This window comes from Erithacus rubecula (genome assembly GCF_903797595.1).
Source record: "Erithacus rubecula genome assembly, chromosome: 34".
NCBI lineage: Eukaryota > Metazoa > Chordata > Aves > Passeriformes > Muscicapidae > Erithacus > Erithacus rubecula.
Window position 1 is genome coordinate 70566 of NC_136684.1, and position 27171 is coordinate 97736.

Here is a 27171-nt window from a genome sequence, read left to right on the forward strand (position 1 = left end):
AGTGTGACAGAGAGGGAGCTCAGCAACCCAGGGTTCAGGGTTACACAGTGTGACACTGTTTGGCACAGTGTGACACGGTGGGGCTGAGGGAACCAAGGGTGCAGTGTGACACCATGTGACACATTATGACACTGTGTGACACAGAGGGGCTCATGGAACCCCGGCGGCAGTGTGACACAGTGTGAGACAGAGGGATCCAAGAACACAGCGTACAGCGTGACAAACTGTGACACAGAGGGATTCATGGAAACCAATGTGCAGAGCGACACAGTGTGACACAGTGTGGCTCAGGAACCCAGTGTGCAGTGTGATACAGTGTGACACAATGTGACACAGAGGGGATCATGGAACCCAGTGTATAGTGTGACAGAGTGTGACACAGTGTGACACAGAGGGGCTCATGTAACCCAGGGTGCAGTGTGACACAGTGTGACCCAGTGGGACACAGAGGGGCCCATGGACCCAGGGTCCAGTGTGACACAGTATGACACAGTGTGACACAGAGGGATTCATGGAACCTGGGGTGCAGTGTGACCCAGTGTGACACAGTGTGACAAAGAGGGGGCTCAAGAACCTAGGGTGCAGTGTGACACAGTGTGACCCAGTGTGACAAAGAGGGGCCCATGGACCCAAGGTCCAGTGTGACACAGTGTGACACACTCTGACACAGAGGGGCTCATGGAACCCCGGGTGCTGTGTGACACAGTAAGACACAGTGTGACACAGAGGGATTCATGGAATCTAGGGTGCAGTGTGACCCAGTGTGACACAGTGTGACAAAGAGGGGGCTCAATTACCCAGGGTGCGGTGTGACACAGTATGACACAGTGTGACACAGAGGGATTCATGTTACCAAGGGTGCAGTGTGACCCAGTGTGGCACAGTGTGACACAGAAGGGGCTCAAGAACCCAGGGTGCTGTGTGACACAAATTGACACAGAGGGACCCAGTGGGACACAGAGGACCTCATGGTACCCAGGGGGCAGAATGGCCCAGTGTGACACAGTGTGACACATGGGGCCTCATGGAACTCAGGCTGCAGTGCGATAGATTGTTACACAATGTAACACCGTGTGGGTCATGGAACCCAGGGTGCAGAGTGATACAGTGTGATACAGAGTGACACAATGTGACACAGAGGGGCTCATGGAACCCAGGGTGCAGTGTGACCCAGTGTGATACAGATGGACGCAGTGTGACACAGAGGGGCTCATGGAACCCAGGGTGCAGGTTGACAACATGTGACAGAGTGTGGCAAAGCGTGGCACAGAGGGGCTCATGGATCCCAGGGTGCAGTGTGACACAGTGTGACACAGTGTGACACAGAGGGGCCAATTGAACCCCGGGTGCAGTGTGACAGAGTGTGACAATGTGTCACACAGTGTGACAAAGAGGACCTCAAGGAAGCCAGGGAGAAGAATGACACAGTGTGACACAGTGTGACGAAGACTGGCTCATGGAACCCAGGGTGAAGTGTGACCCAGTGTGACACAGACGGGCTCATGGAACCCATCGTGCAGTGTGACACATTGTGACACAGAGGGGCTCATGGAACCAAGGGTGCAGTGTGACACAGTATGACACAGTGTGACAGAGAAGGGCTCAAGAACCTAGGGTGCAGAGTGACACAGTGTGACACAGTGTGACACAGTGTGACACAGTGTGACACAGAGGGACACATGGAACCCAGGGTGCTTTTTGACTCAGTGTGACACAGTGTGACAAATTGTGACAGAGAGTTGCTCATGGGTCCCAGAGTGCAGTGTGGCACACTGTTGCACAGTGTGACACAGTGTGACACAGAAGACCTCATGGAACCCAGAGGGCAGAATGATACAGTGTGACACATTGTGACACAGACGGGCTCATGAAACCAAGGGTGCAGTGTGATACAATGTGACACACTGTGACACAGACGGGCTTATGGAACCCAGGGTGCAGTGTGACCCAGTGTGACACAGAGGACCTCATGGAACCCAGGGGGCAGAATGGCACAGTCTGACACAGTGTGAAACAGAGCGGCTCATGGAACCCAGGGTGCTGTGTGACAGATTTTGACACAGTGTGACACAATGTGACACAGAGGGGGCTTATGGAACCCAGGGTGCAGAGTTACACAGTGTGACCCAGTATTACATAGTATGAAACAGAGGGGCTCATGGAACCCAGGGGGTAGAAGGACCCAGTGTGACACAGTGTGACACAGGGGGCCTCATGTAACCCAGGCTGCAGTGTGATAGAGTGAGACACAATGTATCACAGTGTGGGTCATGGAACGCAGGGTGCAGAGTGACACAGTGTGACACAGAGTGACACAATGTGACACATAGGGGCTCATGGAACCCAGAGTGCAGTGTGACACAGTGTGACACAGATGGGCGCAGTGTGACACAGAGGGGGTCATGGAACCCAGGGTGCAGGTTGACAACATGTGACACAGTGTGGCAAAGTGTGACACAGAGGGGCTCATGGATCCCAGGGTGCAGTGTGACACAGTGTGATAGAGTGGGACACAGTGTGACACAGAGTGGCCCATTGAACCCAGGGTGCAATGTGACAAAGTGTGATAAAGTGTGACACAGTGTGACACAGAGGGGCTCATGGAACCCAGGGTGCAGTGTGACACAGTGTGACACAGTGAGACAAAGTGTGACACGGAGGGACACATGGAACCCAGGGTGCATTGTGACTCAGTGTGACAGAGTGTGACACATTGTGACACAGAGGGGCTCATGGAACACAGGGTCCAGTGTGACACAGTGTGAAACAGTGTGGCATAGAGGAATTCATGGAACCTAAGTTGTAGTGTGACGCAGTGTGACACAGTGTGACACAGAGGGCGATCAAGAACCCAGGGTGCAGCGTGACACAGTGTGACACAGAGTTACACAGAGAGGGTCATGGGACCCCGGTGGCAGTGTGACCCAGTGTGACCCAGTGTTACACAGTATGACACAGAGGGGTTCATGGAACCCAGGGTGCAGTGTGACACAGTGTGACACATTGTGACACAGAGGGGCTCATGGAACCCAGGGTCCAGTGTGACACAGTGTGACACATTGTGACACATTGTGACACAGAGGGGCTCATGGAACCCAGGGTCCAGTGTGACACAGTGTGACACAGAGGGGGATTATGGTACCCAGGGTGCAGTGTGACACAGTGTGACACTGTGTGACACAGTGTGACACAGGGTGACACAGAGGGATTCATGGAACCCAGGGGGCAGAATTACACAGTGTGACACAGTGTGGCACAGTGTGACACGTGGGGCTCATGGAACCCTGAGATCAGTGAGTCAGAGTGTGACACAGTGTGACACAGAGGGGACTTATAGAACCCAGTATGCAGAGTGACACAGTGCGACCCAGTGTTACACAGTGTGACCCAGAGGGGGCTCATGGAACACTGGGAGAAGTGTGACAGAGTGTGCCACACTGTGTCACAGAGGGGGCTTATTGAACCCAGCGTGCAGAGTGTCTCAGTGTGACAGAGTGTGATACAGTGTGACATAGTGGGGGCGCATGGACCCCAGTGTACAGAGTGACACATTGTGACACAGTGTGACACAGTGTGATAGAGAGTCACACGTGAGGGACTCATGGACCCCAGGGTGTAGAGTGACACAATGTGACACATTGTGACATAATAGGACTTAGAGGGGCTCATGGAACCCAGGATGCAGTGAGACAGAGTGTGACACAGTGTGACACAGAGGGGGCTTATAGAACCCAGTATGCAGAGTGACCCAGTGTGTCCCAGTGTTACACAGTGTGACACAGAGGGGCTCATGGAACCCAGGGTGCAGTGTGACACAGTGTGACACATTGTGACACAGAGCGGCTCATGGAACCCAGGGTGCAGTGTGACATAGTGTGATCGAGTGTGACACAGAGGGGCTCATGGAACCCAGAGTCCAGTGTGACACAGTATGACACAATGTGACAGAGATGGGCTCAAGAACCCAGGGTGCAGGGAGACACAATGTGACACACAGGGGCTCCAGAACCCAGGGTGCAGGGTGACACCATGTGACACAGTTTGACACAGTGTGACATAGAGTAGCTCATGGAACCCAGGGTTTATTGTGACACAGTATGAGACAGACAGAACTCTGAAATCCAGGGTGCAGAGTGACACAGTGTGACAGAGTGAGACACAGTGTGACACAGAGGGGCTCCTGGAACTTTAGCAGAACTGTGACAGAGTGTGCCACAGTGTGACACAGTGTGATCCTGAGGGTGCTTATGGAACCCAGGGTGCAGTGTGATACAGTGTGACTCAGGGTGACACAGTTTGGCTCATGGAACCCAGGGTGCAGTGTGATAGAAAGTGACTCAGTGTGACACACTGGGGCTCAGGATCCCAAGGTGCAGTGCGACAGAGTGTGACACAGTGTGACACAGAGGGATTCATGGAACCCAGGGTGCAGTGTGACACAGTGTGACAAAGTGTGACACAGAGGAGGCTCAAGGAACCCAGGGTAAAGTGTGACACAGTGTGACAGAGTGTGACCCTGTGTGACACAGGGAGCCTAATGGAAACCAGGGGGCAGAATGACACAGTGTGACAAAGTGTTACACATTGTGACACAGTGGGGCTCATGGAACCCAGGGTGCAGTGTGACAGAGTGTGACACTGTGTGACGCAGTGTGACAGAGTGTGACAATGTTTGACACAGCGTGACACAGAGGGGGCTTAGGGAACCCAGGATGCAGAGTGACACAATGTGTCACAGTGAGACACTGTGTGAAACAGTGTGACACAGAGGGGCTCAGGAAACCATGGTACAGTGTGATACAGTGTGACACAGAGAGGCTCATGGAACCCAGCGTGACACAGAGTGACACAGTGGAATACGGGAGGGACTCATAGAATCCAGGATGCAGAGTGACCCAGTGTGACCCAGTGTTACACAGTGTAACATAGAGAGGCTCATGGAACCCAGGCTGCAGAGTGACACAGTGTGACACAGTGTGGCACAGTGTGACACAGAGGGGCGCATGGAACCCAGGGTGCAGTGAGACACAGTGTGACACAGAGTGACAGAGAGGGGCTCATGGATCCCAGGGTAAAGTGTGACACAGTGTGACACACTGTGACAGAGAGGGGCTCAAGAACCAAGGGTGCAGTGTGACATATTTTGACATATTGTGACCCAGAGTGACAGAGAGGAGCTCATGGAACCCAGGGGGCAGAACGACACAGTGTGACACAGTGTGACAGAGAGGAGCTCAGGGAACCCAGAGTCCAGTGTGACACAGTATGACATAATGTGACGGCGAGGGGCTCAAGAACCCCGGGTGCAGAGAGACACAGTGTGACACACAGGGGCTCCAGAACCCAGGGGGCAGGGTGACACCATGTGACACATTTTGAAACAGTGTGACATAGAGGGGCTCATGGAACCCAGGGTTCAGTGTGACACAGTGTGAGACAGACAGAACTCAGAAACCCAGGGTGCAGAGTGACACAGTGTAACAGAGTGAGACACAGTGTGACCCAGAGGGGGCTCATGGAACCCTGGGAGAAGTGTGACAGAGAGTGCCAAACTGTGTCACAGAGGCAGTTTATTGAACCCAGCCTGCAGTGTGACTCAGTGTGACAGAGTGTGATACAGTGTGACACAGAGGGGGCGCATGGAGCCCACTGTACAGAGTGACACATTGTGACACAGTGTGACGCAGTGTGACACACAGGGGTTCATGAACCCAGAGTGCAGGGCAGCACCATGTGACACAGTTTCACACAGTGTGACACAGAGGGGCTAATGGAACCCAGGGTGCAGTTTGACACAGTGTGACCCAATGATTCACAGTGTGACACAGAGGGAGCTCAGCAACCCAGGGTTCTGGGTGACATAGTGTGACACAGTTTGACACAGTGTGACACAGTGGGGCTCAGGGAACCAAAGGTGCAGTGTGACACCATGTGACACACTATGACACTGTGTGACACAGAGGGGCTCATAGAACCCCGGCGGCAGTGTAACACAGTGTGACACAGTGTGAGACAGAGGGATCCAAGAACCCAGCGTGCAGCGTGACAAAGTGTGACACAGAGGGATTCATGGAAACCAATATGCAGAGTGACACAGTGTGACACTGCTTGGCTCAGGGACCCAGTGTGCAGTGTGACACAGTGTGACACAATGTGACACAGAGGGGCTCATGGAACCCAGTGTACAGTGTGACACAGTGTGACACAGAGGGGCTCTTGGAACCCAGGATGCAGAGTGACCCAGTGTGACCCAGTGTGACACAGAGGGGCTCATGGAAACCAGGGTGCAGTGTGACACAGTGTGACCCAGTGTGACACAGAGGGGCTCATGGAAACCAGGGTGCAGTGTGACACAATGTGACACACTCTGACCCAGAGGGGCTCATGGAACCCAGTGTGCGGTCTGGCACAGTGTGACACAATGTGACACAGAGGGATTCATGGAACCTCGGGTGCAGTGTGACCCAGTGTGACACAGATAGGCGCAGTGTGACACAGAGGGGTCATGGAACCCAGGGTACAGGTTGACAACATGTGACACAGTGTGGCACAGTGTGACACAGAGGGGACCATTGAACCAAGGGTGCAATGTGACACACTGTGTCGAAGTGTGACCAAGTGTGACACAGAGGAACGCATGGAACCCAGGGAGCAGAATGACTCAGAGTGATATAGTGTGACACAGAGTGGCTCATGGAACCCAGGGTGAAGTGTGACACAGTGTGACACAGACGGGCTCATGGATCCCAGGGTGCAGTGTGACACAGTATGACACAGTCTGACAGAGAGGGGCTCAAGAACCTAAGGAGCAGAGTGACACACTGTGACACACAGGGTCTCATGGAACCCAGGGTGTAGTGTGACACAGTGTGACACAGAGGGACTCATGGAAACCAGGGTGCAGTGGGACACAGTGTGACCCAATGAAGCAGAGTGTGACACAGAGAGAGCTCAGCAACCCAGGGTTTAGAGTGACACAGTGTGACACAGTTTGGCACAGTGTGACACAGTAGGGCTCATGGAACCAAGGGTGCAGTGTGACACCATGTGACACACTATGACAATGTGTGACACAGAGGGGGTCATGAGACCCTGTCGGCAGTGTGACACAGTGTGACACAGTGTGAGACAAAGCGACCCAGGAACCCAGTGTGCAGCTTGACACAGTGTGAGACAGAGGGATTCATGGAAACCACTGTGCAGAGTGACACAGTGTGACCCAGTGTGGCTCAGGAACCCAGCGTGCAGTGTGACAGAGAGTGACACAGTGTGACACAGAGGGGGCTCAAGAACCCAGGGTGCAGTATGACACAGTGTGACACAGAGTGACCCAGTGGGACACAGAGAACCTGATGGTACCCAGGCTGCAGAATGACCCAGTGTGACACAGTGTGACACAGGGGGCCTCAACCAAGCCAGGCTGCAGTGCGATAGATTGTGACACAATGTAACACGGTGTGGGTCATGGACCCCAGGGTGCAGAGTGATACAGTGTGACACAGTGTGACACAATGTGACACATAGGGGCTCATGGAACCCAGGGTGCAGTGTGGCAGAGTGTGACACAGTGTGACACAGTGTGACACAGAGGAGCTCATGAACCCAGGGTGCAGTTTGACTCACTGTGACCCAATGAGGAACAGTGTGACACAGAGGGAGTTCAGCAACCCAGGGTTCAGAGTGACACAGTGTGACACAGTTTGTCACAATCTGACACAGTGGGGCTCATGGAACCAAGGGTACAGTGTGACACCATGTGACACACTATGACACTGTGTGTCACAGAGGGGCTCATGGAACTCCGGCGGCAGTGTGACACAGTATGACACAGTGTGAGACAGAGGGACCCAGGAACCCAGCGTGCAGTGTGACACAGTGTGACACAGAGGGATTCATGGAAACAACTGTGCAGAGTGACACAGTGTGACCCAGTGTGGCTCAGGAACCCAGTGTGCTGTGTGACACAGTTTGACGCAATGTGACACAGAGGGGCTCATGGAACCCAGTGCACAGTGTGACACAGTGTGACACAGAGGGGCTCTTGGAACCCAGGATGCAGAGTGACCCAGTGGGACCCAGTGTGACACAGAGGGGCTCATGGAAACTAGGGTGCAGAGTGACACAGTGTGACACAGAGTGACACAATGTGACACATAGGGGATCATGGAACCCAGGGTGCAGTGTGACACAGTGTGACGGAGATGGGCGCAGTGTGACACAGAGCGGCCCATGGAACCCAGGGTGCAGGTTGACAACAAGTGACACATTGTGACACAGAGGGGCCCATTGAACCCAGGGTGTAATGTGACACAGTGTGACAAAGTTGACAAAGTTCGACAAAGAAGACCTCATGGAACCCAGGGAGCAGAATGACACAGTGTGACCCAGTGTGACACAGAGTGGCTCATGGAACCCAGGGTGAAGTGTGACACAGTGTGACACAGAGGGACTCAGGGAACCCAGGGTGCAGTGTGACACAGTATGACACAGTGTGGCAGGGAGGGGCTCAAGAAGCTAGGGTGCAGAGTGACACACTGTGACACACAGGGTCTCATGGAACCCAGGGTACTTTGTGACTCAGTGTAACACAGAGTGACACATTGTGACACAGAGGGGCTAATGGAGCCCAAAGTGCAGTGTGGCACAATGTGACACAGTGTGACCCAATGAAGCAGAGTGTGACACAGAAGACCTCATGAAACCCAGGGGGCAGAAAGACACAGTGTGACACAGTGTGACTCAGATGGTCTCATGGATCCAAAGGTGCAGTGTGACACAGTGTGACGAAGTGTGACACAGTGAGACAAAGAGGACCTCATAGAACCCATGGAGCAGAATGACACGGTGTGACACAATGTGACAAAGAGTGGCTCATGGAACCCAGGGTGAAGTGAGACACAGTGCGACGCAGATGGGCTCATGGAAACCAGGGTGCAGTGTGACACAGTGTGACACAGAGGGGCTCATGGAAACCAGGGTGCAGTGTGCCAGAGTATGACACAGTGTGAGAGAGAGGGGCTCAAGAACCTAGGGTGCAGAGTGACACACTGTGACACCCAGGGTCTCATGGAACCTGGGTGCAGCGTGACAGAATTTGACACAGTGTGACAAAGTGTGACACAGAGGGACACATGGAACCCAGGGTGCATTGTGACTCAGTGAGACAGAATGTGGCACATTGTGACACAGAGGGGCTCATGGAACCCAGGGTCCAGTGTGACACAATGTGACACAGTGTGGCACAGAGGGGCTCGTGGAACGGAGGGTGCAGTGTGACACAGTATGACACAGTTTGACACAGAGGGATTCATGGAACCTAGGTTGCAGTGTGACCCAGTGTGACACAGTGTGACGCGGAGTGGCTCATGGAACCCAGGGTGAAGTGTGACACAGAGTGACACAGACAGTCTCATGGAACCCAGGGTGCAATGTGACACAGTATGACACAGTCTGACAGAGAGGGGCTCAAGAACCTAAGGTGAAGAGTGAAACACTGTGACACACAGGGTCTCATGGAACCCAGGGTGTAGTGTGACACAGTGTGACACAGAGGGACTCATGGAAACCAGGGTGCAGTGTGACACAGTGTGACCCAATGAAGCAGAGTGTGACACAGAGAGAGCTCAGCAACCCAGGGTTTAGAGTGACACAGTGTGACACAGTTTGGCACAGTGTGAAACAGTAGGGCTCATGGAACCAAGGGTGCAGTGTGACACCATGTGACACACTATGACACTGTGTGACACAGAGGGGGTCATGGGACCCTGGCGGCAGTGTGAAACAGTGTGACACAGTGTGAGACAAAGGGACCCAGGAACCCAGTGTGCAGCTTGACACAGTGTGATACAGAGGGATTCATGGAAACCATTGTGTAGAGTGACACAGTGTGACCCAGTGTGGCATAGGGACCCAGCGTGCAGTGTGACAGAGAGTGACACAGTGTGACACAGAGGGGGCTCAAGAACCCAGGGTGCAGTGTGACACAGTGTGACACAGAGTGACCCAGTGGGACACAGAGAACCTGATGGTACCCAGGGTGCAGAATGACCCAGTGTGACACAGTGTGACACAGGGGGCCTCAACCAAGCCAGGCTGCAGTGCGATAGATTTTGACACAATGTAACGCAGTGTGGGTCATGGACCCCAGGGTGCAGAGTGATACAGTGTGACACAGAGTGACACAATGTGACACATAGGGGCCCATTGAACCCAGGGTGCAGTGTGGCAGAGTGTGACACAGTGTGACACAGTGTGACACAGAGGAGCTCATGAACCCAGGGTTCAGGACCACACCATGTGACACAGTTTGACACAGTGTGACACAAAAAGGCTCATGGAACCCAGGGTGCACTTTGACACACTGTGACCCAATGAGGAACATTGTGACACAGAGGGAGCTCAGCAACCCAGGGTTCAGAGTGACACAGTGTGACACAGTTTGTCACAGTGTGACACAGTGGGGCTCATGGAACCAAGGGTACAGTGTGACACCATGTGACACACTATGGCACTGTGTGTCACAGAGGGGCTCATGGAACTCCGGCGGCAGTGTGACACAGTGTGACACAGTGTGAGACAGAGGGACCCAGAAACACAGCGTGCAGCGTGACACAGGGTGACAGAGAGGGATTCATGGAAACAACTGTGCAGAGTGACACAGTGTGACCCAGTGTGGCTCAGGAACCCAGTGTGCAGTGTGACACAGTGTGACACAATGTGACACAGAGGGGCTCATGGAACCCAGTGCACAGTGTGACACAGTGTGACACAGAGGGGCTCTTGGAACCCAGGATGCAGAGTGACCCAGTGGGACCCAGTGTGACACAGAGGGGCTCATGGAAACCAGGGTGCAGTGTGACACAGTGTGGCCCAGTGTGACAGAGGGGCTCATGGAAGCCAGGGTGCGGTGTGACACATTATGACACAGTGTGACACAGAGGGATTCATATTACCAAGGGTGCAGTGTGACCCAGTGTGGCACCGTGTGACACAGAGGGGGCTCAAGAACCCAGGGTGCAGTGTTACACAAAGTGACACAGAGTGACCCAGTAGGACACAGAGGACCTCATGGTACCCAGGGGGCAGAATGGGCCAGTGTGACACAGTGTGACACAGGGGGTCTCATGGAACCCAGGATGCAAAGCGATAAAGTGTGACACAAAATAACAAAGTGTGGGTCATGGAACGCCGGGTGCAGAGTGACACAGTGTGACACAGAGTGACACAATGTAACACATAGGGGGTCATGGAACCCAGGGTGCAGTGTGACACAGTGTGACGGAGATGGGCGCAGTGTGACACAGAGCGGCCCATGGAACCCAGGGTGCAGGTTGACAACATGTGATACATTGTGGCACAGAGGGGCTCATGGATACCAGGGTGCAGTGCGACACAGTGTGACACAGTGTGACACAGAGGGGCCCATTGAACCCAGGGTGTAATGTGACACAGTGGGACAAAGTTGACAAAGTGCGACAAAGAAGACCTCATGGAACCCAGGGAGCAGAATGACACAGTGTGACCCAGTGTGACACAGAGTGGCTCATGGAACCCAGGGTGAAGTGAGACCCAGTGTGACACAGAGGGACTCAGGGAACCCAGGGTGCAGTGTGACACAGTATGACACAGTGTGACAGGGAGGGGCTCAAGAAGCTAGGGTGCAGAGTGACACACTGTGACACACAGGGTCTCATGGAACCCAGGGTGCTTTGTGACTCAGTGTAACACAGAGTGACACATTGTGACACAGAGGGGCTAATGGAGCCCAAAGTGCAGTGTGGCACAATGTGACACAGTGTGACCCAATGAAGGAGAGTGTGACACAGAAGACCCCATGGAACCCAGGGGGCAGAAAGACACAGTGTGACACAGTGTGACACAGATGGTCTCATGGATCCAAAGGTGCAGTGTGACACAGTGTGACGAAGTGTGACACAGTGAGACAAAGAGGACCTCATAGAACCCATGGAGCAGAATGACACGGTGTGACACAATGTGACAAAGAGTGGCTCATGGAACCCAGGGTGAAGTGAGACACAGTGCGACGCAGACGGGCTCATGGATCCCAGGGTGCAGTGTAACACATTGTGACACAGAGGGGCTCATGGAACCCAGGGAGCAGAATGACACAGTGTGACAGAGTGTGACACAGAGTGGCTCATGGAACCCAGGGTGAAGTGTGACACCGTGTGACACAGATGGGCTCATGGAATCCAGGGTGCAGTGTGACACAGTGTGACACAGAGGGGCTCATGGAAACCAGGGTGCAGTGTGCCAGAGTATGACACAGTGTGACAGAGAGGGGCTCAAGAACCTAGGGTGCAGAGTGACACACTGTGACACACAGAGTCTCATGGAACCTGGGTGCAGCGTGACAGAATTTGACACAGTGTGACAAAGTGTGACACAGAGGGACATATGGAACCCAGGGTGCATTGTGACTCAGTGAGACAGAATGTGGCACATTGTGACACAGAGGGGCTCATGGAACCCAGGGTCCAGTGTGACACAATGTGACACAGTGTGGCACAGAGGGGCTCGTGGAACGGAGGGTGCAGTGTGACACGGTATGACACAGTTTGACACAGAGGGATTCATGGAACCTAGGTTGCAGTGTGACCCAGTGTGACACAGTGTGACACAGAGGGGGCTCAAGAACCCAGGGTGCTGTGTGACACAGTGTGACACAGAGTGACCCAGTGGGACACATAGAAACTCATGGAACCCATGGGGTAAAATGACCCAATAGCCACAGTGTGACACAGGGAGCCTCATGGAACCAAGGCTGCAGTGTGATAGAGTGTGACACAATGTAACACGTGGGTCATGAACGCAGGGTGCAGAGTGATACAGTGTGACACAGAGTGACACAATGTGACACATAGGGGCTCATGGAACCCAGGGTGCAGTGTGACACAGTGTGACACAGATAGACGCAGTGTGACACAGAGGGGCTCATGGAACCCAGGGTGCAGGTTGACAACATGTGACACAGTGTGGCAAAGTGTGGCACAGAGGGGCTCATGGATCCCAGGGTGCAGTGTGACACAGTGTGACACAGTGTGAAACAATGTGACACAGAGGGGCCAATTGAACCCCGGGTGCAATGTGACACAGTGTGACAAAGGGTGACACAGCGTGAAAAAGAGGACCGCATGGAAGCCAGGGAGCAGAATGACACAGTGTGACAGAGTGTGACACAGAGTGGCCCATGGAACCCAGGGTGCAGTGTGACACATTGTGACACAGAGGGGCTCACGGAACCCAGGGTGCAGTGTGACACAGTATGACACAGTGTGACAGAGAGCGGCTCAAGAACCTAGGGTGCAGAGTGACACAGTGTGACACAGAGGGACACATGGAACCCAGGGTGCTTTTTGACTCAGTGTGACACAGTGTGACAAATTGTGACGGAGAGGAGCTCATGGAGCCCAGAGAGCAGTGTGGCACAGTGTGGCACAGTGTCACACAGTGTGACCCAGAAGACCTCATGGAACCCAGGGGGAGGATGACACAGTGTGACACAGTGTGACACAGACGGGCTCATGGAACCAAGGGTGCAGTGTGATACAATGTGACACAGAGGACCTCATGGAACCCAGGGGGCAGAATGGCACAGTGTGACACAGTGTGAAACAGAGTGGCTCATGGAACCCAGGGTGCAGTGTGACAGATTTTGACACAGTGTGACACAATGTGACACATAGGGGGCTTATGGAACCCAGGGTGCAGAGTGACACAGTGTGACCCAGTGTTACACAGTATGACACGGAGGGGCACATGGAATCCAGGGGGTAGAAGGACCGAGTGTGACACAGTGTGACACTGGGGGCCTCATGTAACCCAGGCTGCAGTGTGATAGAGTAAGACACAATGTATCACAGTGTGGGTCATGGACCCAGGGTGCAGAGTGACAGAGTGTGACACAGAGTGACACAATGTGACACAGAGGGGCTCATGGAACCCAGGGTGCAGTGTGACACAGTGTGACACAGATAAGCGCAGTGTGACACAGAGGTGCTCATGGAACCCAGGGTGCAGGTTGACAACATGTGATACAGTGTGGCAAAGTGTGACACAGAGGGGCTCATGGAACTCAGGGTGCAATGTGACACGGTGTGATACAGTGGGACACAGTGTGACACAGAGGGGCCCATTGAACCCAGCGTGCAATGTGACAAAGTGTGACAAAGTGTGACACAATGTGACACAGAGGGGCTCATGGAACCCAGGGTGCAGTGTGACACAGTATGACACAGTGTGAGAGAGAGGGGCTCAAGAACCTAGGGTGCAGAATGACACACAGGGGCTCATGGAACCCAGAGTGCAGTGTGACACAGTGTGACACAGTGTGACAAAGTGTGACACGGAGGGACACATGGAACCCAGGGTGCATTGCGACTCAGTGTGACAGAGTGTGACACATTGTGACACAGAGGGGCTCATGGCACCCAGGGTCCAGTGTGACACAGTGTGAAACAGTGTGGCATAGAGGAATTCATGGAACCTAGGTTGTAGTGTGATGCAGAGTGATACAGTGTGAAACAGAGGGGGCTCAAGAACCCAGGGTGCAGTGTGACACAGTGTGACACAGAGTGACACAGAGGGGGTCATGGGACCCCGGCGGCAGTGTGACCAAGTGTGACCCAGTGTTACATAGTATGACACAGAGGAGCTCATGGAACCCAGGGTGCAGTGTGACACAGTATGACACATTGTGACACAGAGGGGCTAATGGAACCCAGGGTGCAGTGTGATACAGTGTGACACATTGTGACACAGAGGGGCTCATGGAACCCAGGGTCCAGTGTGACACAGTGTGACACAGTGTGACACAGATGGGGATTATGGTACCCAGGGTGCAGTGTGACACAGTGTGACACTGTGTGACACAGTGTGACACAGGGTGACACAGAGGGATTCATGGAACCCAGGGGGCAGAATTACACAGTGTGGCACAGTGTGGCACAGTGTGACACGAGGGGCTCATGTAACCCAGGGAGCAGTGAGACAGAGTGTGACACATTGTGACACAGAGGGGGCTTATAGAACCCAGTATGCAGAGTGACCCATTGTGACCCAGTGTTACGCAGTGTGATCCAGAGGGGGCTCATGGAACCCTGGGAGAAGTGTGACAGAGTGTGCCAGTCTGTGTCACAGAGGGGGCTTATTGAACCCAGCGTGCAGTGTGACTCAGTGTGACAGAGTGTGATACAGTGTGACACAGAGGGGGCGCATGGAGCCCAGTGTACAGAGTGACACATTGTGACACAGTGTGACACAGTGTGATAGAGAGTCACACGTGAGGGACTCATGGACCCCAGGGTGCAGAGTGACACAATTTGACACATTGGGACATAATGGGACATAGAGGGGCTCATGGAACCCAGGGTGCAGTGAGACAGAATGTGACACAGTGTGACACAGAGGGGGCTTATATAATCCAGTATGCAGTGACCCAGTGTGACCCAGTGTTACACAGTGTGACACAGAGGGGCACATGGAACCCAGGGTGCAGTGTGACACAGTGTGACACATTGTGACACAAAGGGGCTCATGGAACCCAGGGTGCAGTGTGATATAGTGTGACCGAGTGTGACACAGAGGAGCTCATGGAACCCAGAGTCCAGTGTGACACAGTATGACACAATGTGACAGAGAGGGGCTCAAGAACCCAGGGTGCAGGGAGACACAGTTTGACACACAGGTGCTCCGGAACCCAGGGTGCAGGGTGACACCAAGTGACACAGTTTGACACAGTGTGACATAGAGTGGCTCATGGAACCCAGGGTTTATTGTGACACAGTGTGAGACAGACAGAGCTCAGAAATCCAGGGTGCAGAGTGACACAGTGTGACAGAGTGAGACACAGTGTGACACAGAGGGGCTCATGGAACCCAAGGAGAAGTGTGACAGAGTGTGCCACAGTGTGACACAGTGTGATCCTGAGCGGCCTCATTGAACCCAGGGTGCAGTGTGACTCAGTGTGACTCAGTGTGACTCACTGGGGCTCCGGATCCCAGGGTGCAGTGCGACAGAGTGTGACACAGTGTGACACAGAGGGATTCATGGAACCCAGGGTGCAGTGTGACACAGTGTGACACAGTGTGACACAGAGGGGGCTCATGTACCCAGGGAGCAGTGTGACACAGTGTGACACATAGTCACCCAGTGGGACTCAGAGGACCTCATGGAACCCAGGGGGCAGAATGACCCAGTGCGACACAGTGTGACACAGATGGGCGCACTGTGACACAGAGGGGCTCATGGAACCCAGGGTGCAGGTTGACAACATGTGACACAGTGTGGCACAGTGTGACACAGAGGGGCTCATGGATCCCAGGATTCAGTGTGACACAGAGGGGCCCATTGAACCCAGGGTGCAATGTGACACAGTGTGACAAAGTGCGACACGGTGTGACAAAGAGGGGCTCATGGAACCCAGGGTGCAGTGTGATATAGTATGACACAGTGTGACACAGAGGGATTCATGAAACCTAGGGTGCAGTGTGACCCAGTGTGACACAGTGTGACACAGAGGGGGCTCAAGAACCCAGGGTGCAGTGTGACGCATTGTGAAACAGAGTCACCCAGTGGGACACAGAGGACCTCCGGGAACCCAGGGGGAAGAATGACACAGTGTGACACAATGTGACACAGGGGGCCTCATGGAACCCAGTCTGCAGTGTGAGGGCGTGTGACACAATGTATAACAGTGTGGGTCATGGAACCCAGGTTGCAGAGTGACACAGTGTGACACAGAGTGACACAATGTGACACATAGGGGCTCATGGAACCCAGGGCGCAGTGTGACATAGTGTGACACAGATCGGCGCAGTGTGACACAGAGGGGCTCATGGAACCCAGGGTGCAGGTTGACAACATGTGACACAGTGTGGCACAGTGTGACACAGAGAGGCTCATGGATCCCTGGATTCAGTGTGACACAGTGTGTCACAGTGTGACACAGAGGGGCCCATTGAACCCAGGGTGCAATGTGACACAGTGTGACAAAGAGGACCTCATGGAACGCAGGGAGCAGACTGACACAGTGTGACACAGTGTGACACAGAGGGGCCCATTGAACCCAGGGTGCAATGTGACACAGTGTGATAAAGAAGATCTCATGGAACGCAGGGAGCAGACTGACACAGTGTGACACAGTGTGACACAGACGGGCTCATGGAACCCAGGGTGCAGTATTACATATTGTGACACAGAGGGGCTCATGAAACCCTAGGTGCAGATTTACACAGTATGACACAGTGTGACAGAGAGGGGCTCAAGAACCTTGGGTGCAGAGTGACACACTGTGACACACAGGGTCTCATGGAACCCAGAATGCAGCATGACACAGTGTGACACAGTGTGATACAGTGTGACACAGAGGGGCACATGGAACCCACAGTGCAGTGTGACACAGTGTGACACAGTGTGACACAGTGTGACACAGAAGACCTCATGGAACACAGGGGGCAGAAAGACACATTGTGACACAATGTGACACAGATGGGCTCATGGAACCCAGGGTTCAGTGTGACCCAGTGTGAACCAGATGGTCTCATGGAACCCATGGTGTAGTGTGACACAGTGTGACATAGTGGGGGTCATGGAAACCAGGGTCCATTGTGACACAGTGTGACCCAATGAGGCACAGCGTGACAGAGAGGGAGCTCTGCAACCCAGGGTTCAGGGGGACACAGTGTGACAAAGTTTATCACAGTGTGACACAGTGGGGCTCAGGGAACCGAGGGTGCTGTGTGACACCATGTGACACACTATGACACCGTGTGACACAGAGGGGCTCATGGAACCCAGGGTGCAGTTTGACACAGTGTGACCCAATGAGGCACAGCGTGACACAGAGGGAGCTCTGCAACCCAGGGTTCAGGGTGACACAGTGTGACACAGTTTATCACAGTGTGACACAGTGGGGCTCAGGGAACCTAGGGTGCTGTGTGACACCATGTGACACCCTATGACACTGTGTGACACAGAGGGGCTCATGTAACCCAGGGTGCAGTGTGACACAGAGCGGCCCATGAAACCCATGGTCCAGTGTGACACAGTTTGACACACTGTAACACAGGGGGCCTCATGTAACCCAGGCTGCAGTGTGATAGAGTGAGACACAATGTATCACAGTGTGGGTCATCGAACGCAGGGTGCAGGGTGATACAGTGTGACTCAGGGTGACACAGTTTGGCTCATGGAACCCAGGGTGCAGTGTGATAGAATGTGACTCAGTGTGACCCACTGGGGCTCAGGATCCCAGGGTGCAGTGCGACAGAGTGTGACACAGTGTGACACAGAGGGATTCATGGAACTCAGGGTGCAGTGTGACAGAGTGTGACAAAGTGTGACACAGAGGGGGCTCAAGGAACCCAGGGTAAATTGTGACACAGTGTGACCCGGTGTGACACAGGGGACATAATGTAAACCAGGGGGCAGAATGACAAAGTGTGACAGAGTGTGACACAGTGGAGCTCATGGAACCCAGGGTGCAGTGTGACAGAGTGTGACACTGTGTGACACAGTGTGACAGAGAGGGGGCTTAGGGAACCCAGGATGCAGAGTGACACAATGTGTCACAGTGAGACATTGTGTGAAACAGTGTGACACAGAGGGGCTCAGGAAACCATGGTACAGTGTGATACAGTGTGACACAGAGAGGCTCATGGAACCCAGCGTGACACAGAGTGACCCAGTGTGACAAAGTGTTACACAGTGTGACATAGAGAGGCTCATGGAACCCAGGCTGCAGAGTGACACAGTGTGACACAGTGTGGCACAGCGGGGCTCAGGATCCCTGGGTGCAGTGCGACACAGAGTGACACAATGTGTCCCAGTGTGAAACAGTGTGATACAGAGGGGCTCAGGAATCCAGGGTGCAGTGTGACACAGTGTGACCCAATGAGGCACAGTGTGACACAGAGGAGCTCAGGAACCCAGGTTTCAGAGTGACACAGTGTGTCACAGTTTGTCACAATGTGACACAGTGGGGCTCATGTAACCAATGGTGCAGTGTGACACCATGTGACACATTATGACACTTTGTGACACAGAGGGGCTCATGGAATCCCGGTGGAAGTGTGACACAGTGTGGCAGAGTGTGAGACCAAAAGACTCAGGAACCCAGGGTGCAGCGGGACACAGAGCGATTCATGGAAACCACTGCGCAGTGTGACACAGTGTGAAACAGGGTGGCTCAGGAACCCAGCGTGCAGTGTGACACAGTGTGACACAATGTGACTTAGAGGGGCTCATGGAACCCAGTATACAGTGTGACAGAGTGTGACAGAGTGTGACACAGAGGGGCTCATGGAACCCAGGTTGCAGTGTGACACAGTATGACACATTGTGACACAGAGGCGCTCAGGGAACCCAGGGTGCAGTGTGACACAGTGTGACACAGTGTGACACAGAGGGGCTCATGGAACCCAGGGTGCAGTGTGACACAGTGTGACACAGTGTGACACAGAGGGGCTCATGGAACCCAGGATGCAGTGTGATACAGAGTGACACAATGTGACACATACAGGCTTATGGAACCCAGGGTGCAGGGTGACACAGATGGGCGCAGTGTGACACAGACGGGCTCATGGAACCCAGGGTGTAGTGTGGCACATTGTGACACAGAGGGGCTCATTGAACCCAGGGTGCAGTGTGACACATTATGACAAAGTGTGACAGAGAGGGGCTCAAGGGCCTAGAGTGCAGAATGACACACTATGACACAATGGGTCTCATGGAACCTGGGTGCAGCGTGGCACAGTGTGACACAGTGTGACAAAGTGTGACACAGAGGGACACATGGAACCCAGGGTGCATTGTGACTCAGTGTGACAGAGTGTGACACATTGTGACACAGAGGGGCTCATGGAACCCAGGGTCCAGTGTGACACATTGTGACACAGAGTGGCACAGAGGGGCTCGTGGAACCCAGGGTGCAGTGTGACACAGTGTGACACAGTGTGACACAGAGGGGTCTCAAGGACCCAGAGTGCAGTGTGACACAGTGTGACAGAGAGTGACCCAGTGGGACACAGAGGACCTCATGGAACCCAGGGTTGCAGAATGACCCAGTGTGACACAGCGTGACACAGGGGGCATCATGGAACCCAGGCTGCAATGTGATAGATTGTGACACAGTGTAAAATATTGTGGGTCATGGAACGCAAGGTGCAGAGTGACACATTGTGACACATAATGACACAATGTGACACATGTCGGCTCTTGGAACCCAGGGGGCAATGTGACACGGTGTGACACTGATGGGTGCAGTGTGACACAGAGGGGCTCATGGGACCCAAGGTGCAAATTGACAACATGTTACACAGTGTGGCACAGTGTGACACAGAGGGGCTCATGGTTCGCAGGGTGCAGTGTGACACAGTGTGACACAGTGTGTCACAGTGTGAAACAGTGTGACACAGAGGGGCCCATTGAACCCAGGGTGCAATGTGACACAGTGCGACAAAGTGTGACACAGTGTGACAAAGAGTGGCTCATGGAACCCAGGTTGAAGTGTGACACAGTCTGACACAGACGGGCTCATGGAACCCAGAGTGCAGTGTGACACAGTGTGACACATTGTGACACAGGGGGGCTCATGGAACCCCGGGAGCAGAATGACACAATGGGACACAATGTGACACAGAGTGGCTCATGGAACCCAGGGTGCAGTGTGACACAGTTTGACACAGTGTGACAGAGAGGGGCTCAAGGACCTAGGGTGCAGAGTGACAGACTTTGACACACAGGAGCATAAGGAACCTGGGTGCAGTGTGACACAGTGTGACACAGTGTGGCACAGAGGGGCTCGTGGAACCCAGGGTGCAGTGTGACCCAGTGTGACACAGTGTGACACAGAGGGGGCTCAAGAACCCAGGGTGCAGTGTGGCAAAGTGTGACACATACTCACTCAGTGGGACACAGATGACCTCATGGAACCCAGGGGGCAGAATGACCCAGTGTAACACAGTGTGACACAGGGGGCCTCATGGAAACCATTCTGCAGTGTGATACAGTGTGACACAATGTAACACATTGTGGGTCATAGAACGCAGGGTTCAGAGTGACACAGTGTGACACAGAGTGACACAATGTGACACATAAGGGCTTATGGAACCCAGGGTGCAGTGTGACACAGTGTGACACAGATGTGCGCAGTGTGACACAGAGGGGCTCATGGAACCCAGGGTGCAGGTTGACAACATGTGACACAGTGCGGCAGAGTGTGACACAGAGGGGCTCATGGATCCCAGGATTCAGTGCAACATAGTGTCACACAGTGTGACACAGAGGGGCGCATTGAACCCAGGGTGCAATGTGACACAGTGTGACAAAGTGCAACACATTGTGACAAAGAGGACCTCGTGGAACGCAGGGAGCAGAATGACACAGTGTGACACAGTGTGACACAGAGTGGCTCATGGAACCCAGGGTTAAGTGTGACACAGTGTGACACAGACGGGCTCATGGAACCCAGGGTGTAGTGTGACACAGTATGACACAGTGTGACACAGAGGGGCTCAAGAACCTAGGGTGCAGAGTGACACAATATGACACACAGGGTCTCATGAAACCCAGGGTTCAGCATGACACCGTGTGACACAGTGTGATACAGTGTGACACAGAGGGGTACATGGAAACCAGGTTGCATTGTGACTCAGTTTGACACAGACAGACACAGTGTGACAGAGATGGGCTCAAGGACCTAGGGTGCAGAGTGACACACTGTGACACACAGGAGCTCAGGGAACCTGGGTGCTGTGTGACACAGTGTGACAGAGTGTGGCATAGAGCTGCTCGTGGAACCCAGGGTGCAGTGTGACCCAGTGTGACACAGTTTGACACAGAGGGGGCTCAAGAACCCAGGGTGCAGTGTGGCAAAATGTGACACCGAGTCACCCAGTGGGACACAGATGACCTCATGGAACCCAGGGGGCAGAATGACCCAGTGAGACACAGTGTGACACAGGGGGTCTCAAGGAATCCAGGCTGCAGTGTGATAGAGTGTGACACAATGTAACACATTGCGGGTCATGGAACGCATGGTTCAGAGTGACACAGTGTGGCACAGAGTGACACAATGTGACACATAGGGGCTTATGGAACCCAGGGTGCAGTGTGACACAGTGTGACACAGATGGGCGCAGTGTGACACAGAGGGGCTCAGGGAACCCAGGGTGCAGGTTGACAACATGTGACACAGTGTGGCACAGAGTGACACAGAGGGGCTCATGGATCCCAGGATTCAGTGTGACACAGTGTGACACAGTGTGACACAGAGGGGCCCATTGAACCCAGGGTGCAATGTGACACAGTGTGACAAAGTGAGACACAGCGTGACAAAGAGGAACACATGGAACGCAGGGAGCCAAATGACACAGTGTGACACAGTGTGAGACAGTGTGGCTCATGGAACCCAGGGTGAAGTGTGACACAGTGTAACACAGACGGGCTCATGGAACCCAGGGTGCTGTGTGACACATTGTGACACAGAGGGGATCATGGAACCCAGGGTGCAGTGTGACACAGTATGACACAGTGTGACACAGAGGGGCTCAAGAACCTAGGGCGCAGAGTGACACACTGTGACACACAGGGTCTATTGGAACCCAGGGTTCAGCATAACACCGTGTGACACAGTGTGATACAGTGTGACACAGAGGGGTACATGGAAACCAGGTTGCATTGTGACTCAGTGTGACACAGTCTGACACATTTTGACACAGAGGTGCTCATGGAACCCAGAGTGCAGTGTGACACAGTGTGACACAGTGTGACACAGTGTGACACATAGACCTCATGGAACCCAGGGGGCAGAATGACACAGTGTGACACAGTGTGACACAGATGGGCTCATGGAACCCAGGGTGCAGTGTTACACAGTGTGACACGCTGTGACACAGACGGGCTCATGGAACCCAGGGTGCAGTGTGACCCAGTGTGACACAGAGGGGGTCATGGAAACCAGGGTTCAGTGTGACACAGTGTGACCCAATGAGGCAGTGTGTGACACAGAGGGAGCTCAGAAACCCAGGGTTTAGAATGACAGAATGTGACACAGTTTGGCACACTGTGGCACAGAAGACCTCAAGGAACCCAGGGGGCAGAATGACATAGTGTGACACAGTGTGACACAAATGGGCTCATGGAACCCAGGGTGCTGTGTGACACACGGTGACACGCGGTGACACGCTGTGACACAGGCGGGCTCATGGAACCCAGGGTGCAGTGTGACCCAGTGTGACACAGAGGGGCTCATGGAACCCATGGTGTAGTGTGACACAGTGTGACACAGTGTGAGACAGAGGGACCCAGGAACCCAGGGTGCAGCTTGACACAGTGTGAGACAGAGGGATTCATTTAAACCACTGTGCAGAGTGACACAGTGTGACACAGTGTGGCTCAGGAATCCAGCGTGCAGTGTGACACAGTGTGATACAATGTGACCGAGAGGGGATCATGGAACCCAGTGTATAATGTTAAAGAGTGTGACACAGTGTTACACAGAGGGGCTCATGGATCCCAGGATGCAGAGTGACCCAGTGTGACCCAGTGTTACACAGTAGGACACAGAGGGGCTCTAGGAACCCAGGGTAAAGTGTGACAAGGTGTGACACAGTGTGACCCAATGCGGCACAGGGGACCTAATGGAAACCAGGGGGCAGAATGAAACAGTGTGACAAAGTGTGACGCAGTGTTGCACAGTGGGGCTCATGGAACCCAGGGTGCAGTGTGACAGAGTGTGACACTGTGTGACACAGTGTGACACAGAGGGGGCTTAGGGAACCCAGGATGCAGAGTGACACAATGTGACACAGTGAGACACTGTGTGAAACAGTGTGACACAGAGGGGCTCAGGAAACCATGGTACAGTGTGATACAGTGTGACACAGAGAGGCTCATGGAACCCAGCGTGACACAGAGGGACAAAGTGGAATACGGGAGGGACTCATAGAATCCAGGATGCAGAGTGACCCAGTGTGACCCAGTGTTACACAGTGTGACATAGAGAGGCTCATGGAACCCAGGCTGCAGAGTGACACAGTGTGACACAGTGTGGCACAGTGTGACACAGAGGGGCGCATGGAACCCAGGGTCAGTGTGATACAGTGTGACACAGAGGGGCTCATGGAAACCAGGGTGCAGTGTGACACAGTGTGACAAAGTGAGACACAGAGGGGGCTCAAGGAACCCAGGGTGCAGTGTGACCCAGTGTGACACAGGGGACCTAATGTAAACCAGGGGGTACGATGACACAGTGTGACAAAGTGTGACAGAGTGTGATGCAGTGGGGCTCATGGAACCCAGGATGCAGAGTGACCCAGTGTGACAGAGTGTTACATAGTATGACAGAGAGGGGCTCATGGAACCCAGGGTGAAGTATGACACATTGTGACGCATTGTGACACAGAGTCACCCAGTGGGACACAGAGGACCGCATGGAACCCAGGGGGAAGGATGGCACAGTTTGACACAGTGTGAAAAAGGGGCTTCATGGAACCCAGGCTGCAGTGTGATAGAGTGTGACACAATGTATCACAGTGTGGGTCATGGAACGCAGGGTGCAGGATGACACAGTGTGTAACAGAGTGACACAATGTAATACATAGAGGCTCATGGAACCCAGGGTGCAGTGTGACCCAGTGTGACACAGAGGGGGTCATGGAAACCAGGGTCCAGTGTGACACAGTGTGACCCAATGAGGCAGAGTGCGACACAGAGGGAGCTCAGCAACCCAGGGTTTAGAATGACAGAATATGACACAGTTTGGCACACTGTGGCACAGAAGACCTCACGGAACCCAGGGGGCAGAATGACATAGTGTGACACAGTGTGACACAATGGGCTCATGGAACCCAGGGTGCTGTGTGACACAGGGTGACACGCTGTGACACAGGCGGGCTCATGGAACCCAGGGTGCAGTGTGACCCAGTGTGACACAGAGAGGCTCATGGAACCCATGGTGTAGTGTGACACAGTGTGACACAGTGTGAGACAGAGGGACCCAGGAACCCAGGGTGCAGCTTGACACAGTGTGAGACAGAGGGATTCATTTAAACCACTGTGCAGAGTGACACAGTGTGACACAGTGTGGCTCAGGAATCCAGCGTGCAATGTGACACAGTGTGATACAATGTGACTGAGAGGGGATCATGGAACCCAGTGTATAATGTTACAGAGTGTGACACAGTGTGACACAGAGGGGCTCATGGAACCCAGGATGCAGAGTGACCCAGTGTGACCCAGTGTTACACAGTAGGACACAGAGGGGCTCAAGGAACCCAGGGTAAAGTGTGACAAGGTGTGACACAGTGTGACCCAATGCGGCACAGGGGACCTAATGGAAACCAGGGGGCAGAATGAAACAGTGTGACAAAGTGTGACGCAGTGTTGCACAGTGGGGCTCATGGAACCCAGGGTGCAGTGTGACAGAGTGTGACACTGTGTGACACAGTGTGACACAGAGGGGGCTTAGGCCACCCAGGATGCAGAGTGACACAATGTGTCACAGTGAGACACTGTGTGAAACAGTGTAACACAGAGGGGCTCAGGAAACCATGGTACAGTGTGATACAGTGTGACACAGAAAGGCTCATGGAACCCAGCGTGACACAGAGGGACAAAGTGGAATACGGGAGGGACTCATAGAATCCAGGATGCAGAGTGACCCAGTGTGACCCAGTGTTACACAGTGTGACATAGAGAGGCTCATGGAACCCAGGCTGCAGAGTGACACAGTGTGACACAGTGCGGCACAGTGTGACACAGAGGGGCGCATGGAACCCAGGGAGCAGTGTGATACAGTGTGACACAGAGGGGCTCATGGAAACCAGGGTGCAGTGTGACACAGTGTGACAAAGTGAGACACAGAGGGGGCTCAAGGAACCCAGGGTGCAGTGTGACCCAGTGTGACACAGGGGACCTAATGTAAACCAGGGGGTAGGATGACACAGTGTGACAAAGTGTGACAGAGTGTGATGCAGTGGGGCTCATGGAACCCAGGATGCAGAGTGACCCAGTGTGACAGAGTGTTACATGGTATGACAGAGAGGGGCTCATGGAACCCAGGGTGAAGTATGACACATTGTGACGCATTGTGACACAGAGTCACCCAGTGGGACACAGAGGACCGCATGGAACCCAGGGGGAAGGATGGCACAGTTTGACACAGTGTGAAAAAGGGGCTTCATGGAACCCAGGCTGCAGTGTGATAGAGTGTGACACAATGTATCACAGTGTGGGTCATGGAACGCAGGGTGCAGGATGACACAGTGTGAAACAGAGTGAGACAATGTAACACATAGGGGCTCATGCAACCCAGGGTGCAGTGTGACACAGTGAGACACAGATGGGCGCAGTGTGACATAGAGGGGCTCATCGAACCCAGGGTGCAGGTTGACAACATGTGACACAGACAGGCTCATGGAACCCAGGGTGCAGTGTGACACACTATGACAAATTGTGACAGAGAGGGGCTCAAGAACCAAGGGTGCAGAGTGACACACTGTGACACAATGGGGCTCATGTAACCTGGTTGCAGCGTGACACAGTGTGACACAGTGTGACAAAGTGTGACACAGAGGGACACATGGAACCCAGGGTGCATTGTGACTCAGTGTGAAAGAGTGTGACACATTGTGACACCGAGGGGCTCATGGAACCCAGGGTCCAGTGTGACACAGGGTGACACAGCGTGGCACAGTGGGGCTCGTGGAACCCGGGGTGCAGTGTGACATAGCATGACACAGTGTGACACAGAGGGATTCATGGAACCTACGGTGCAGTGTGACCCAGTGTGACACAGTGTGACACAGAGGGGGCTCAAGGAACCAGGGTGCAGTGTGACATAGCGTGACAGAGAGTGACCCAGTGTGACACAGAGGACTTCATGGAACCCACGGGGGCAGAATGGCCCAGTGTGACACAGTGTGACACAGACGGGCTCATGGAACCCTGGGTGTAGTGTGACACATTGTGACACACAGGAGCCCAGGGAACCTGGGTGCAGTGTGGCGCAGTGTGGCACAGTGTGACACAGTGTGGCACAGAGGGACTCGTGGAACCCAGGGTGCAGTGTGACACAGTGTGACACAGTGGGGCTCTTGGAACCAAGGGGCAGTGTGACACAGTGTGACACAGTGTGAGACAGAGGGACGC